A 14,350-nucleotide genomic window follows, 5' to 3' on the forward strand; every position below is an offset into this window, starting at 1 on the left:
ATCAATTCACATACTTTTTCTTTTAGAAAAACTAGAACTGAAGATATTAAAATGTTTTCATTCTATAAATAATTTTCGTATTTCTACACACCAAGTGCCAGAAATAATATCATTCACCAATAAGGTTCGTTATTATACTTATATAGAAGGTTATTTTTATTTTCAAAACTATAAACCATATAGTTTAAATATTTTGATAAACACAGAAGCAACAATCTCTAGTTGTCGACCTAATGCTTTACCGTCAACAAAATGGCAACCCATAAAGCATCCTATAATAATAATAGATATTGATGGTAAAGAAATCATTGTTAACCTAAACGCAAAAAATATTCTTGTTACCTTAAATGATAAAAAATTCATTATACCAAAATATTATGTTTTCCTAATATGCATGGAGACATTTTGTTAGGAAATAATTTTATACATAAATATTTATCATTTTTTGTTTTCCCTGATTATCTCACTTTTATTATTGATAAAAAATCCATAAATGTTCTTCTTTTATCCAAGCATAATCATGTTTGTGATAATGATTTTCAATCAAAAATAACACATATTTCTAAACTTAAAGCTATTAATGAAAAACATTGGCTTTATAGAATTTTGCATGAAAACTTCAGTGAAGACCCATTGAAGCTTTGAAAATGCAGTCCCAGATACTGTGAACTTACTCTTCATTCTCCAAAAGAGATTATTATAATAAAGCCTATGATCTAAACCAAACAGGATATAGATGAATTTGAAATTCAAATTTCAAAATTGCTCGACAAAGGTCTAATAGAACCAACTATCAGTCCACACTCCAGTCCAGCATTCATGGTAAGAAACCATTTTGAGATTAAACGAGGTAAACCCCGTATGGTTATTAATTACAAGAAATTAAACCAAAATCTTGTTTTTAATGGCTATTTTATCTCTCGTAAAGATGTTTTAATTAATTTAGCAAAAATTGCTAAATACTTTTCTAAATTTGATTGTAAATTCGATTTTTGGTAAATCATGCTAAATGATACTTCTAAACCCCCTACTGCTTTTAGTGCACCAGTAGGCCATTACCAATGGACTGTTATGCCTTTTGGTCTGTGCAATGCACCTCAAATCTTTCAGCGCTTGATGGACAGTATTTTCAGCAAACATAAATAATTTTACTGTGTATATATTGATGATATTTTAATATTTTCAAATACTTTAGATGAGCACATAAAACATCTGAATATTATTGCTCAAGAATTTATTTTACATGGTATTATTTTGAGTCTCAAAAAAGTTAAACTCAAAAAATTTGAAATTAAATTTCTTGATCTTAATCTTTCTACAAACAGACTAACTCTGCAGGATCATATTATTTTCAAGGTCAAAGAATTTTCAAAACAACTGGATAATGTCAAATAGCTACAACAGCTGTTAGGTATACTTAATTATGACAAGTAATTTTTTAAAAACCTTTCCAAAAAGGAAAGCTATCTTTTGCGTAAATTACGTAAAAATAATGATTTTGTCTGGACACCTAATGATTTTGATATTATCAAATAGATCAAATCAGAATTAACCACTATACCTAAGGTCTATCTACCTAAACAAGGTGATTTACTTATTTAAGAGACAGATGCCAGTTATGAACATTGGGGATGTGTCTTAAAAGCTAAAAATCTATATAAAAAAGATGACTTGATTTGTGGCTACAATTTCAGTAAGTTCAAATAGAACGAAATAAATTATATTATCTTTGAAAAAGAATTATTAGCCATAAAAAATGGTGTACAGCGATTTCACATCTATTTAACCTTAAAGATCTTTGTTATCCGAATAGATAACCAAGTAGTCAAAAACTTTCTCCAAAATAAAAAGCTTTCTGATAATCTCAGGCGAATTAGATGGTATAATTTTCTTTGTTCTTATCATTTTTAGGTAGAGTTCATAAACGGAGACAAAAACCTCATTACAGACATCTTGAGTCGACCACATGGATCGAGAAAAACAACCAGTCCATGACACAGGTGGATGGAAAACCATCAAGAAGAAAACAGGTAAAAAATTCTCTCATTTTTCCTTTTCTTCTACTCATTCTTCTCCAAGACTCCTGATCTCTACAAATCTTAACCCAGGATTTAACTTTTATAATAATTATAACCAAGGATTATATTTCTACCAACAACCACTTTACAGACCCCCTTTCATGAGAATTCAATCAGAATTCTCTCAATTTGCTCAAGATCCTAACGAATGGACACATATGAGTTATTCTCAAATAATTTCTTCAACAGAACAACTGCTTGAAAGAACAAAATTCTCTAACCCAGAGATTAAAGATTTTTACAATCCCGGACTTGAACCACAAGTCTACAATTTGTTAAACAAAGTTTGAAAATCTCATCTCTCAGAAAATAAATCCAGCTTTCGAAAAGGGATGACCAACTTAGCTGAGTTCTTAGTCAACCAGGCTAAAGAATTTTAGAATTTTAAAAAAAATAGCTTTCCAAAGCCTTTTATCAACAAATATGCTAAAACAGTAAGATATTGATTTTTTTGCTTTGGAAGAAAATCAATATAGTCTTTAAGAGATAAACAATTTCTTGAATTTATGTGAATATTTTTAAAAAAATTATATTTCTTCTAAGCTAAACAAGCTTAAGAAAATTCTTCTTTTTGAAAAAGCTACGGTATTCTCAACCAAAAAATTATTTCAACAAATTAATTCTTCTATTTTACAGTCAACAGAAACACCGTTGATAGAAAATTTTTGTGATTATTATACTTCTACGTATATGTACAATACTTCTTTTAGTGAATATATACCTAAACTTAAGTTTCAACTTGACCATGAAACTTTTGATGTAAAAAGCATTGAATTTGGTTTAGTTGGACAAATAATTGTACAAAATTATTCTTTTCACTTTTTAAAAGATTTTTCAGCTTTTATTAAGCACCATTTTATTGAATGTGTAAAATGGTTAAAACATTTTTATTACATTCATTTTACCATATATAGTCTTTTGGGTACCTTTCAAAGAGAAAGATTTTACCAACCTTATCAAATATGGGAATTTGATATCGTATCTGGTGGACATTTTCTTCAACCCCTAAATATACTTGATTCACCCACAGACCACATCGAATACTCAGATGATTTAAACAAAACCATATCTAAATATACCAACCCAAACTCTTACCATTTCCAAACAGGAACTGACCTCATAGATAAAGAAAAATTCTTTCTCCATTTAGCCACCAAACCAGACTATCTAAAAATAGCTTGCTAGACAGATGGTCGACGTATTTTTGTTATCAAATTTTTGAAACCACATGATGATCTAGATATACAAAATTCCCCATAAGCAATTGAGCTTTTGGAAAAATTATCAAAAATGAAAGATCTTGATTATCCGATCGAACTACTATACCAGTACCAAGAAGGATGGTAAATATGAAATAAATCGCATTTTAAATCTCTTCAATCTCCTCAGTCCCTTAACGCACTGGATAAAGAATTTCATAACCTAAACAATACTATAAAAGGATAACACTGTGCATATTCTAATCCAGGATAAGCTAGAACAAACCACCGATACTAAAAGATAAAACTTCATTCGGCACCAACGACTAGTAGACAGATAAAACGTCACTGTAGCAAAAAAAAAAAGATAGAGACATACTATGAAAGACACTGTAGCAAGTCACTGTAACGGTATTATAGATAAAAATTTTTCTGTACACTATAGCGGTAATTGTACAGAGTTACTATTCATATATTAGAATTTTTCTATTTAAAGCCTTATTGTATCTAGCTCGATGAGACGAATTCCCTTTCTTTCTTATTTTTTTTACTTCCTTTTTCACTCTATCTCTTCACCTTCTCTTTTCTTTTACTTTTTATCCTTCATTTATATATATATATATATAGCTTTTGTGATTCATTTTGTAAGATTTTCTTTACTCTTACTTTTATCTTCTTTTTAAGCTCTTTGTTTCAAAGCTCATACGTGCATATCTGAGTTGTTGCTGACTTTTGTGGCTTGGATTACCTTTGTTGGCTAGCGTTATCAGAAAATATACCGATTTTAAGCACAAAAAACATGAAAACTTATGAAGAAAATACTTATATTTATCAAGATAAATCTTATAATCATGACTTGCATATAGATCCTAAGTATGAATCCAATAATATTTGCATAAGTAGAACTGTAAATGGTTTAATAAATTTAACTTCTTCTTTTTTTCATAAACTTTTTGTAAAAATGGATACTATGAAAGATAAAATAGATATGCTTGTAGAAAATATGGATCAAAAACATATTCCTCTAGATATATCTACAGATTTTGAACCTTTTTACTATAATAATATTATGATGAATGATGATAAACCTTCATCTTCTTCTTTAGCAAAGGTGAAACAAGAACAACTTGATTTTGACTCTTATAAATATATTATTAAAAATTTTAAAACTAAAATGGAAAACACTAATGATCCACAACAACATCTTCAAGCAATAGAAACTCTTTATAAAGAACATAAAGAACTCTTTATTAAATATAAATATCATTATATGTTTAACTATGACACAATCAGTGCCAGTAGAGAAGAAGCAAATGATGATATAGTAGATAATAATTTTAAAATTCTTGCTACTAACCCAGTAGTCAAGGATGAACCCATCTCATTCGATGAAACCACATCAGATGACGATGATAGTTCTGATGATCAACTAGATCCAGAACCTAGTGAAATTCTTATCTTTCAAACAAAGAAGCGTGAGAAGAGAAAAGCAGAAGCAATATCTAACCCAGATATTGATGATATGCTAAGATTTTTAGATTTGCTTGATCTTGATATAATGGATCAATGTCTTCCACATTTGAAAGAAAAATATTCTCACCTAAACAAGAATGAGATAAAATAAACATTTGATTCTGGCCAAACAGGTCAGGTTAAGATTGAAACCCCTATTATATATTCGTTAAACAAACGAACGGTTTCTCAAGGCGATACTTATTTAAACTTAACCAAAGTCCCTCTTAAAAACTATGAAAAAACCATAGACGATTGGGCACAATCTATGTCTATTGTTGTCACAGGTTACCAACTACTTTTGTGGCACATGACAAGGTGATGTCCTTCAATTTCTTAAAAAATGAGAAACTACAACCCTCGGAGAACAGCAAAAATTCACTCTGTTAGTTGCAGGAAATATACCTCAATTACTAAAAGATTTAACCCAAATCTTAAAAAATGAGTTTTGTGATAGTACAGAATCTCTAGATCCCACTCAAGAAGCTCAATTTATTTTATCAAAATTGAAATTATGTGATATTAAGTATTTAGATGAATTTTCAAAAAAATATCTTTCTGAATATCAAAAATTGGATGAAAAACATTCAAATTTTTGGTTACAACAATATTTTCTCAAACTTCTCTCACCATGGGATGAATTATGTTCACATTTCGGATCTCCTCAATCTCCTCAGTCCCTTAACGCACTGAATGAAGAATTTCATAACCTAAACAATGCTATGGAAGGATAACACTGTGCATATTCTAATCCAGGATAAACCAGAACAAACCGTCGACACTAAAAGACAAAACTCCATTCAGCACCAATGACTAGCATACAGATAAAACGTCACTGTAGCAAAAAAAAGATAGAGACTTATTACGGAAGATACTGTAACAAGTCACTATAACGATACTGTAGATAAAATTTTACTATACATTATAACGATAACTGTATAGAATTATTATTTATAGGTTAAAATTTTTTTATTTAAAACATCATTGTATCTAAACTCGGGGAGGCGAATTCCCGTTCTTTCTTATTTCCTTTACTTCCTTTCTCACTCTATGCCTTCACCTTCTCTTTTCTTTTACTTTTTGTCCTCCATTTATATATACATATATATATATATATATAGCTTTTGTAATATTTTACTTTTTGTCCTCTATTTATATATATATATATATAAATATAACTTTTGTAATTTTTTATACATAAATCTTTTTCGTACTCCTTGTAAATGAAAATGATTTGGAAAGCTATTAAACAAGAAAAAAAAAAATTCTTACATATACATTTGATGCTTCTGGGACCCTACGTGTCTTTATTCCATAGGCTACAACATTGAAATATGACAAATTAAAAAAACAAAGATGAGGGAACAAAAATCAAATTGAAATAGAATATAGTAGGAAACCAACTTTTATAAATTTGTTAAAGAACTAGTTTAGAATGTCCATTTCTAATTTTCTATCCCTTATTCTCTCAAAATTAATTCTGCAGGTTTCATTATGGATGCAACAGAAATCGCCAAAGACATTAATATTGTTCCCACACCCCAAGATGAAGATCATGAGGTGAATTCGGAGGATGAATTCCAAGAATTGATGCAAACCCTTCCTAAAGAAAAAAGCTGGTACGGACGTGATCTTTGTTTCTATCAAGGATTTTGGTACCCATCTCCTGTAATATTTAAAGCTGTGATTTCTTTCCAAAAACATTTCCAAGCACTTGATAATGATATTATTCTTGCAACTGCCCCCAACTGTGACAGTACTTGGTTGAAATCATTGATTTTTACCATAGTAAACCGCAATCATTTCGCCCTTGAAGACAACCCTTTGTTGAGTTCAAATCCTCACAACCTTATACCCTTTTTTGAGTTTGATGTTTACTTGGGAAACCCTTCTCCAGATCTCGAAAAAAACACTTGTAATCCAAGGATTTTCTCAACCCATATTCCATACGCTTCTTTGCCAACCTCCATTGTTTAAGATTCCAACTGCAAAATTGTGTATGCATGTCGAAATCCTTTGGACATGTTCATATCTGCGTGGCATTTTACTGACAACCTTCGACCTGAAAATGTGAAGCCAATATCACTGGATGAAGCTTTCGAGATGTTCTGTAAAGGAATCCATGGCTTTGGGCCTTTCTGTGATCATGTTTTGGGGTATTGGGAGGCAAAACAAAACAATCCCAACAAAATCTTTTATGTAAAATATGAAGATCTCAAGGAAAACATCGTTTCTCACACAAAGGAGATTGCGGAGTTCTTGGGGTTTCCATTCTCTGGAGAGGAAGAGAAACAAGGAGTTGTTGAAGAAATTGTCAAATTGTGCAGCTTTGAGAACTTGAAAGAACTAGAGGTCAACAAGAGTGGCAAACGCCATCATTGGTTACCAAACAAGGCCTACTTTCGGAAGGGAGTGGTGGGAGATTGGAGCAATTATCTCACACCTTTGATGGTGGAACGTTTCCATAAACTTATTCAAGGAAAGTTGGATAAGTCTGGTGTAACATTCAATTTGAATTGCGAACCCAACAAGGATGCTTTTGCTTAATCGATAATTATGTCTCATTTAGATGTGATTCAATAATAAAATGTTAAATTTTTTATTTTTATTTTTATATTTTAAATTTTGACAATGTCAAAAATAAAAAATAATTGTGTCATTTGCTTTTTCTTATTTGGTTCTTAATCAATAAATTCCTTATTTTCCTTATATGTGCAATTTAAATTGATTGTTTAAACATTTTCTTATGACTTTTTATTCGTGTCTTTATTTCATTCGTATATCTTAAATTTTATAAATAAAATACATGAAAATTATATACTCAATAAATATTAATTTAAAAGTACTTAAAAATGATTTCTCTACGCAAGTAGGCCTCAAAAGGAAAAACTAAAGCCTGGCTTAGTACGACCTTACTTGAAGAGGGTCTGTGCTATTGGCTGGATCCAGGGTTAGGCAATAAGGGCTACTGTCTCCCTTGAAATTCTGAAAATTAATTTTCATTATTATTAAGTTATTTAAAATTTTAATAAATTTTGTATTTTACCCAATTAAAATTTAAAAACTTACTAAAATTATGAGAAATAAATATAAAATTTTTAAATTTTTATTCCATTAATCGTAAAAGAAATACTCTAAGTATAAGTTTTATTGGGGGATATACCTTTTCTATTAAGGTGTCCATGAGCATTTCAAAAATTAAAAAATATAAAAGTTTAAAAGGAAATTGTTGTAAGGTAAAACTTTTTATTCAATTAAGTCAATGGAAGTTAAATTAAAAGATTAGTTAGAGATAATAATTTAATGTTATTTGATTTAATTAATTTATATTTACAGATAAAAAAAATTTATTAATTGTAAAAATTATAAATATATATATATCAAATCAATTTCACTAAACAATTAATACACATAGGTTTTTTTAATCTTTTTTAATCTTATAGAGTATTTTTAATCTAAGTAAACACATAATCATATGCATTTCATGGATCATATTTATGTAGATCTTTTTAGTCTCTTTTAGTTTACTTATAAACATTTAAATATATACATTCATAAGATGTAAATCTCTAATAATTCTATAAGGTGTCTATCTCATAAAATTATATAACTCTCTTACATCTTTTTTTATACCTAACTTTATAAAGACTTCACATATTTATAAATACAAACTTACCTATCAATAATTATTTTTCTCTTAGAATTTTTTTTTTCTAAGTCTTTTTATCTATCAAGTAATATCTAATCAATCTCAAACAAATCTATTATGGGATTTGAGTTTCTATTTCAAACAATCTCTATATTGACTTAAATTCCATCACTCATCCGTTTTCATGCTAAACATCATTGGCTCCACTTGTAATAGAAGTCTTGTCACTATTTTTTCTTATGTGTCTTCAAGTTTTATGCAAATTGATCATCAAAACATGAACTTGAACTTTTTTCTTGAATTGAGTTTCTTTAGACTTGCTTATTCTCATGGCTTGAACCTTGTTCTGAACCATTTATTAGGCAAAAAACCTTCGATCAATCAAGCTAACAAAAGTGAAATCAAATGATCAATTAATTACATAAAAGATAATAATTTAACGTGATTTGGTCCAATCAATCTATGTCCACGGATAAGAAAAAAATTTATTAGTTGTAAAAAATTACAAATATACATCAAATCTCACTTAATAATTAATACTCATAGGTCCTCTCAATCTCGTCTAATTTTATAAAGTATTCTCAACTCAAGCAAATATATATCTATGTACACCCTATGTACAATATTTATATGGACCATTTTAGTCTCATTTAGTTCACTTACAAAAATTCAAACTTACATACTTATAAGATGTAAAAATAAAAAGAAAATTCATTTTTTACATTATTCAAATAGTTGATTCGTAATGTTTTTATAAAGATGTTATTATTATTAGAGGTGTAATCAATTAAATTTAAATAGATACAATATTAAACTCGAATTAGATTTTAAATTTAAACTTAAAAAAAAAAAAAACAGAAGTAGAAGATTGGAGCAATTATCTCACATCAGCAATGGTAGAATGTTTGGAGTAGCTTATTCAAGAAAATTTCGACAAGTCAAGTTTAACATTTAAACCATCTTCCCAATCTCCAAAGGATGTTTGTGTGTGATGGGTGTCTTTCAGCCTTAGCTAATGTTGATCTTTCTTTTAAGCAGTAAGAAATTTCTGGGTTTTACTTGGTATATCTTTTCAATTTATCTATGTTCGATATTTGACATAAGCAAATAAAGAGTCACCATTGACTCTCTTTGTCAGTAAAAAAAGAAAAAAAAACCTATTTTATTTCCACCTATTTACGTTTTTGTTGTGTCTGTTGTAGTTTGTATTAGAATTGTCTTATATATATTACCAGCAAAATAAATTGCTTTGTGTAGCAAATTTTGCAGTTATTTTATATATAGTTTTATTAGTTTGTATAGAGAGTTATTTGTGAATCTAATCAGATTGAATTAGATTATATTAATACCTGATGCTCAATTCATTAATTCATTTATTTTTTTAAATTTATTTAATTTTAATTGTTATTAAAATATTTAAAATTATAATATGTTTTAAAATTAAAATATAATAAAAACTAGTTATTTAATAATAAATTCATAACAGGCCAAAAAATAAAATCATATATTTTTTTCATGAAAAATTATAATTAAATTTTAATTTACATAAAAATATTTTAAATTTTCGCATACCAATACAATTTTTTATTGGCTTCTAAAAAATAAATTATAATACGTGTATTAAATATTATTGATAAAAAAAATCAAATCTATTTCATTCAGTGAACAATTAGAGCTCTTTTTTTTTCCCTAATATAGTTTCTAAACATTAAAAAATTTGGAAAAAAAATTGTAAGAAATCGTTACTCTACGTTAAAATAAAATTTTTTATTCTAATTATATCATGTCATTATATTATTAAAAATTTTAATTATTTAGATCTAAAAATTTTTATTATACTAAAAAGGTTTTTTCTTTTTTTCTAATTCAACTTTCAATTTTTTTTATTCTGAATTTAGTTTTGAGATGTTTAATTTTGTATTTTTCATATTAATAAACGTTTAATTTTGATGGGGCCCTGGACGTACAGAAAGGACAGGGAGGAATAGGAGTTGTGGCCCGTGTATCAGAAGGTGGCGTCCTTGGAGCGATTTGCAAACAGTTTCCAGCCATGTGGCCCTGGGATAATTGAAGCACTGGCTATGGTGGAAGCAGCAAAGCTGGCAGCAGAAATGGGGTGTAATCAGATTGAAACGGGGGTGACGCAAGGGAGAAGTAAATCGGAAGGGTAACACGAACCTATCCTATGTTGACATCCTTATGGAGGAGGTAGAAAGTAGACTAGAGAGATTCACGTAATGGGACAGCATGCATGTCAACAGAGAGGGAAACAGGCCAGAGCAGGCAATTATATCACATTTGGACCACTTTTATAGTACATTGGATGAAGCAATTATGTTGACATTTCACCCACTCAATGATGGGTCTTATATGTTATACATATATGATTTGGGAAGCTATTAAACAAGAAAAAAATAAAATTCCTACATACAAATTTGATGCTTCTGGGACACCCTCCAAGTCTTTATTCCATAGGCTACAACATTGAAATATGACAAATTGGAAAAACAAAGATGAGTGAACAAAAATCAAATTGAAATAGATTAATACTACGAAACCAACTTCTATAAATTTCTTAAAGAACTAGTTTAGAGTGTCCATTTCTAATTTTCTATCCCTTATTCTCTCAAAATTAATACTGCAGGTTTCATTATGGATGCAACAGAACTCGCCAAAGACATTAATATTGTTCCCACTCCCCAAGATGAAGATCATGAGGTGAATTGGGAGGATGAATTCCAAGAATTGATGCAAACCCTTCGTAAAGAAAAAAGCTGATCCGGACGTGATCTATATTTCTATCAAGGATTTTGGTGCCCATCTCCTGTGTTGAAAGCTGTGATTTCTTTCCAGAAACATTTCCAAGCACTTGATACTGATATTTTTGTCACAAGTTAGCCAAAATGCGGCACTACTTGGCTCAAGGCTTTGACTTTCTCAATTGTGAATCGCAACCAATTTGCAATGGAGCAAAGTCGCTTGCTCAGATTAGGCCCTCACCAACTTGTTCGTTCCTTTGAGAATGATCTTGAACAACCCTTGTCCTGATCTAGAAAATAGTTGTGTTTATCAACCAAGACTTCTCTCCACCCGCATTCCCTATGCTTCTTTGCCACCTTCCATTAAAGATTCCAACTCTAAAATTGTCTACATATGTAGAAATCCGATTGATACATTCGTCTCGCTTGCTGACCAGTTTCGACCCGAAAACGTAGAGCCATCACCACTAGATGCAGCTTTTGACATGTTATGCCAACAAATCCATGGGTTTGGACCATTTTTTGATCATGTATTTGGGCATTGGAAGGCAAGCCAAGAAAAACCCAACAAAATATTGTTTTTACAATACGAAGATCTTCACGAAAACATCATTTCTCATCTAAAAAAGTTACTCATGTTCTGTTAGAATTGGTATTGAATCTTAAAATTTTACATAAAAAATTATAAGAATTTTGAATTTATTTTATATCTCAAATCGAGATTTTAGTAAAAATATAAGAGGTTTTATTTTTATAAATAAAATATTTTGATTTGATAATTCAAGATAATTAGACACCAAAAAAATAATTAGATAATTAAATTATTAAAAGAGTGTAATTAAATTTTAGTTAAGTTTTGAGTAAAAAATTTTAAAAAATTTTCTCATAATTATAAAGATTTATTTATTTATAAATTATGTTTGAAGTATATCATTTTAAATTAAATTAAAATAAATATATTTGTGTATTTTTTTTTATTTGAGCTGAAATTGTATTAAGTTGCCAGCAAAATAATTGTCTTCCTGACGGTGCGTGTAATGTTGTCAGAGTCTTAAATTTTTAATATCAGAGAACTTCAAATAAAAAAATTGTTTTTTTAGTCTCTATTGCTCTAATTTGTCATTATAACTTTGTATATAATATATGGTCACACAACACCTTGTTCAGGAAAGCAAAACTGGGAGATTGGATCAATTATCTCACACCTGCAATGGTAGAACGTTTGAAAAAGCTTATTCAACATAAGTTGGATAAGTAAGGTTTAACATTTAAACTATCATGCAAATCTCTAGAGCATGATGGTGAATGATGGGTGTCTTTTAGTTTTGTTAGTTTATGTTTCGCTCATGTTGGGCATTGTATAGAGAGGTTTTTGTGAGATTAATCACATCGGACTAGATTCAATTAATATTTGATATTCAATTCATCAATTTATTTATTTATTTAAATTTATGTAATTTTAATTTATTATTAAAATATTTAAAATTATAATATATTTTAAAATTAAAATATAATAAAACTAGTTATTTAATAATAAAATCATATTTGGTCAAAAAATAAAATCATATATTTTTCATGAAAAATTATAATTAAATTTTAATTTATACAAAAATATTTTTAATTTTTGCATACGAATACAATTTTTTTTTTTTTGCTTCTAAAAAATAAATTATAATATGTGTATTAAATATTATTGATAAAAAAATAAAATCTTTTTCGTTCACACTCACATGAACAATTAGAGCTCTTTTTTTTTCCTCTAATAAAGTTTCTAAACATTCAAAATTTTGAAAAAAATATTGTAGGAAATCGTTACTCCACGTTAAAATAAATTTTTTATTTAAATTACGTCACGTAATTATATTATTAAAAATTTTAATTATATAAATCTAAAATATTTTTATTACACTAAAAATGTTTTTTCTTTTTTTTAATTCAACTTTCAATGCTTTCTTCTTTTTTTGGTTCTGAGTTTAGTTTTGAAATGTTTAATTTTGTATTTTTCATATGTATAAACGTTTAATTTTGATGGGGCCCTGGACGTACAGAAAGGACTGGGACGAATAGGAGCTGTGGCCCGTGGATCAGAAGGTGGCGTCCTTGGAGCGAACAGTTTCCAGGCATCTGTGACCCTGGGATAATTGAAGCACTGGCTATGGTGGAAGCAGAAAAGCTGGCAGCAGAATGGCGTGTAATCAGATTGTTGTGGAGGGTGACGCAAGGGAGTCTATTAGCCAAGTAAAGAGGAAGGGTAACAGGAACCTGTCCTATGTTGATGCCCTTATGGAGGAGGTTTAAAGTAGCCTAGAGAGGTTCACGTCATGGGACAGCATGCCTATCAACAGAGAGGCAAACAGGGCAACTCGTCTTTTATCAATAAAAACTTTTCATACCCAAAACTTGGCAGACACCTATTTTGACTGTGGATTTAACTTGTTTCCCTTGACAATAAGCTAAATGCCAAGGAACACAACAACTCTGGGACACCGACACATGACAATAGCCAACATTGAATGATGTTCACATGCATGGATTCTCTGCAAAAATGTTTTAATTATATCTTTGAGGCTTGAAGAAGGTAGGAGTAACAAGGCAGAGAAGGCAATTATTTCCCATGTGGACCCCTTTTACAGTTCATTGAAGCAATTATGTTGACATTTCACCCACTCGATGATGCGTCTTATATGTTATATATGATTTAGGAAGCTACTAACCTAGAAAAATAATGGATAAGAGTATGAATTGAGAATTAAATTTTAATTTTCTTTTAGAAAACTTTTTTCATTAATTCTGATTGTGTGGAAGGGGATGTTTCCATAGGAGATATATATTTCAAAGTTTTTATTTTCATTTTCAAGAGTTTTAAAGAAAATTTCTTCTTTCCTTTTATTTAATTTTTTATTTGGGGGGTTTTCCACACCTAATCTCTAGAAAAGTTTCTAATGTCAATTTTTAAACGGTTAAAATTATTTTGATACAAAAAAAATAGTAACTTGTAAATGGAAAAAAAAAAAAGAATGTTGGCAAGCTAAATTCAAAATAATAAATGCTATTAAAGCACAAATTCTCAGCTTGAGCTTGAAGTGAATAAACAAATATAAATTAAACCAATCTTGAACAAATATAGAAATAATAATTTGGCTTTATTTGATT

General features: G+C 29.0%; 2 pseudogenes; both read left to right on the forward strand.

Moving 5' to 3' along the window:
- Nucleotides 1-6,043: 6,043 nt before the first annotated feature.
- Nucleotides 6,044-7,500, forward strand: LOC111294676 (cytosolic sulfotransferase 15 pseudogene; annotated as a pseudogene).
- A 3,394-nt stretch (nucleotides 7,501-10,894) lies between these two features.
- On the forward strand, nucleotides 10,895-13,495 carry LOC111294677 (cytosolic sulfotransferase 15 pseudogene; annotated as a pseudogene).
- Nucleotides 13,496-14,350: the final 855 nt, after the last annotated feature.

Source organism: Durio zibethinus, chromosome 14, assembly GCF_047325235.1.
Source record: "Durio zibethinus cultivar Kanyao isolate XHJ-2024 chromosome 14, ASM4732523v1, whole genome shotgun sequence".
In the NCBI taxonomy this organism is placed as follows: domain Eukaryota; kingdom Viridiplantae; phylum Streptophyta; class Magnoliopsida; order Malvales; family Malvaceae; genus Durio; species Durio zibethinus.